General features: G+C 47.3%; 1 long non-coding RNA gene across 1 annotated transcript; it reads right to left on the reverse strand.

Annotated features, from left to right (window-relative positions):
• Positions 1–567: 567 nt before the first annotated feature.
• Positions 568–3,647, reverse strand: LOC137304326 (uncharacterized). Its single transcript, XR_010958557.1, has 2 exons — positions 3,514–3,647; positions 568–849 (listed from the first exon to the last, which is right to left on the reverse strand). It is a non-coding gene; the product is annotated as an uncharacterized lncRNA (long non-coding RNA).
• Positions 3,648–3,904: the final 257 nt, after the last annotated feature.

Below are 3,904 nucleotides of genomic sequence, written 5' to 3' on the forward strand. Positions count from 1 at the left end.
TTAGATGCAGAGTAAAGCTCCCTCTACAATGTCCCATCAAATACTCCCAGAGCAGGTACAGGGTTAGATACAGAGTAAAGCTCTCTCTACACTGTCCCATCAAACACTCCCAGAGCAGGTACAGGATTAGACACAGAGTAAAGCTCCCTCTACACTGTCCCTTCAAACACTCCCAGGGCAGGTCCAGGGTTAGATACAGAGTAAAGCTCCCTCTACACTGTCCCTTCAAACACTCCCAGGGCAGGTACAGGGTTAGATACAGAGTAAAGCTCTTTCTCCAACGTTCCATCAAGCAATCAAACAATGTGTGTCTCCTTCCAATTCTGTCTGAACAAGCCCGTTCAAGTGAGATATCTTGAACCTTGAACGGTCAGAGTGCTGACACTCTGGGACACCTGTCTTATCTCAGTAACTTTCTGAATGAGTTATTGAGCACTTTCAGAGATTCCCTGCTGCGGTTTCCTCTTTCCATTACCTACGATTCCCACATCTTCCCGCAGCCTCATAAGACCCCTGAACAACCCATCCTCGGACACAATGATCCTAAAGTGAAACAAGACACGGATATGAAGCTGTGATCAATGCAGTGAGTTTTATTTCTCCGTACAGCCCATTATTTAGACAGCAGTACTACAGGGTCAGGGGGATATGGGACCGACACAATCAAACAAAGCCTGCTCCCCGTGAACGAAGGTTTAATTCAGTGAGAACTTGGGGAGCTCGGGCTGGTGAGAATCGGTCTGCAACAATGGAACTCATCGTGGCAGAATACCGGCAGAGTCTCCTCGTTTGTGTTACAGGAGCCCTCTCGACACATTCCTTCAAGCGAGCTGCAGATATCCATGAGCCCTAAAATCAAAAATGAAGAGTTAATTGATTGACTGTTCTGGACACAGAGGGTGGGAGAACAATGAGAAAACATGAAGCTGAGTCTGTCCGTGTTACTGCAACTGACTCTGGACCACACATGAACCTCAGCTTATTTGTACTTCATTAAACCTCACACTGACCCCTCCCCGACCTGTAGAGACTCACTCTTTGTTCTCCAGGGCAGCCCAATAGTTTTTCCACAGAATGGAGCCCAGCATTCCCGCTATCTGAGACTAGAGACAAAGAAAAGAAAGATCTAACATTTATATGGAGCCTTTCCCGTCAACAGAAGGGCCCAAAGAGTTTCACAGACAAAGGATTATTTCTGAGATACCGACATTGTTTTGTCGCCAAATTGCTCACAGCAAAGTCCCACAAACAGCAAATGAGATTTGACAGTGTGGGGATTTTCTGGTTATGTTAGTTGAGAGAATGAGGTTGGTCCAAGACACCAGGAGAACTCCCAGCTCTTCAAATAATGCCACCAAGTGTTTCTTGCCCCATGAACAGGTAGACAAGGTCTCCGTTTAAAGATTCATTCCAAAGACGGCACCTCCAACAGTGCAGCACTCCCCCAGTGCTGGGCTGTATGTACTGGAGTGGGACATCAACCCATAACTTGGTCACTCAACTCCCAACTGAGGTAAACTGACACCCGGCTCCTGAAAATTGATAGTTTCACTGCTTGACTCCTCCACTTATTTAGTGTCCTCATATCCTGATCTCGATGAAGGCTGCAGAATTATTAGGATTAAAGAAACCAGTTTTGAAACCATTTTGATCCAATCCCCTCCCCTCATTGTGTGAAAAACTGACTCATGTCTGGGGATCGGTTCCTCAGACGCCTCCAGTATCGCTCCCAATTCACCATTCTTCATCTGTGGGTCTGAGCATTGAGTGTGGGGGAAAGGGGCTGAAGGAGTTCCTGATCCCGTTCACACTCTCACACTTTGTAGCAGGCAGCACTGATCGGGAGCAAGAACTGTGAGATTCCCCCTCCATAGTGCCTGGGTACTGAGGCCAATTACAGAGTCTCCCAAACAGGTCAATGATCCGGCTGGGATCCGCTGACTCAGCACCGGCCAGTAATTTGTGATTTAATGCCCGGTCTGTTTGGATCCTCACACAACACCCACCATTCCCACTCCCCGCTCAGGTACCGACTAAACAATCGGGGGATTTACATGTGGAACTGGTTCAGGTTAAATTCTTCAATCATTCTTACAATAAGTCAACATGGCTTTGTCAAGGGAAGATCATGTCTGACTAATTTGATTGAATTTTTTGAGGGGGTGACTAGGCGTGTGGATGAGGGTAACGCAGTGGATGTGGTATACATGGATTTCAGTAAGGCCTTCGACAAAGTCCCGCACAGGAGACTGGTCAAGAAGGTACGAGCCCATGGAATCCAGGGTGCCTTGGCACTTTGGATACAAAACTGGCTTAGTGGCAGAAGGCAGAGGGTGATGGTCGAAGGTTGTTTTTGTGACTGGAAGCCTGTGGCCAGTGGGGTACCACAGGGATCGGTGCTGGGTCCCTTGCTGTTTGTGGTCTACATTAATGACTTGGATATGAATGTAAAAGGTATGATCAGTAAGTTCGCTGATGATACAAAAATTGGTAGGGTGGTAAATAGCGAGGAGGATAGCCTCAGTCTGCAGGACGATATAGATGGGTTGGTCAGATGGGCGGAACAGTGGCAAATGGAATTTAACCCGGAAAAGTGCGAGGTGATGCACTTTGGAGGGACTAACAAGGCAAGGGAATACACAATGAATGGGAGGACCCTAGGCAAGACAGAGGGTCAGAGGGATCTTGGTGTGCAAGTTCACAGATCCCTGAAGGCGGCGGAACAGGTAGATAAGGTGGTAAAGAAGGCATATGGGATACTTGCCTTTATTAGCCGAGGCATAGAATATAAGAGCAAGGAGGTTATGATGGAGCTGTATAGAACACTGGTTGGCCACAGCTGGAGTACTGTGTGCAGTTCTGGTCGCCACACTACAGGAAGGATGTGATCGCTTTGGAGAGGGTGCAGAGGAGATTCACCAGGATGTTACCAGGGCTGGAGCGCTTCAGCTATGAAGAGAGACTGGGAAGATTGGGTTTGTTTTCCTTGGAGCAGAGGAGGCTGAGGGGGGACATGATTGAGGTGTACAAAATTATGAGGGGCACAGATAGGATGGATACTAAGGAGCTTTTTCCCTTCGTTGAGGGTACTATAACAAGGGGACATAGATTCAAGGTAAAAGGCGGGAGGTTTAGAGGGGATTTGAGAAAGAACTTTTTCACCCAGAGGGTGGTTGGAGTCTGGAACTCACTGCCTGAAAGGGTTGTGGAGGCAGGAACCCTCACAACATTCAAGAAGCATTTGGATGAGCACTTGAAATGCCATAGCATACAAGGCTACGGACCAAATGCTGGAATATGGGATTAGAGTAGACAGGGCTGATGGCCGGCGCGGACACGATGGGCCGAAGGGCCTCTATCCGTGCTGTATAACTCTATAACTCTATAACTCTATAACTCTATAATATTCATTTTACCAATCAAACCGTGAGCTTCAGTCAGAGAATAAAATAGATTAAAAAATACAAAACTATCTGATCACTTTCTGCTGACAGATCGGGGAAATGTACAGACCTGAACCATCACGATCTTCCCTGAACCCCCCTTGAACATTGATGGAGTGAGTCAGCACCAGGACTCCAAATACCAAGAGCAGGACTTTGATCATCTTCCGCTGAGTTCCTCAGAATCAGGATCAGACGGCCGGAGTTCACAAGTTCTGTATCTAGACTCAGAGAGTTTGCTGTATTTATAATCCGATGCACGGGGAGGGACTCTCTGAAAATATTCTGGGAAAATTTCCCTTCTGTGTGACGGTGGATCAGTTGGCAGCTTGCCTCAGTTGTCAGTTCTCTATCTTTCAGATCACAAGGTTGCGTGTTTGGCCCCACTACATGGTTTGAAACATGAGCTCATCTGACAGGATGTGCCAGGTACACAAGCAGGACATTTAACACTTAACTCC

Source organism: Heptranchias perlo, chromosome 37, assembly GCF_035084215.1.
Source record: "Heptranchias perlo isolate sHepPer1 chromosome 37, sHepPer1.hap1, whole genome shotgun sequence".
NCBI lineage: Eukaryota > Metazoa > Chordata > Chondrichthyes > Hexanchiformes > Hexanchidae > Heptranchias > Heptranchias perlo.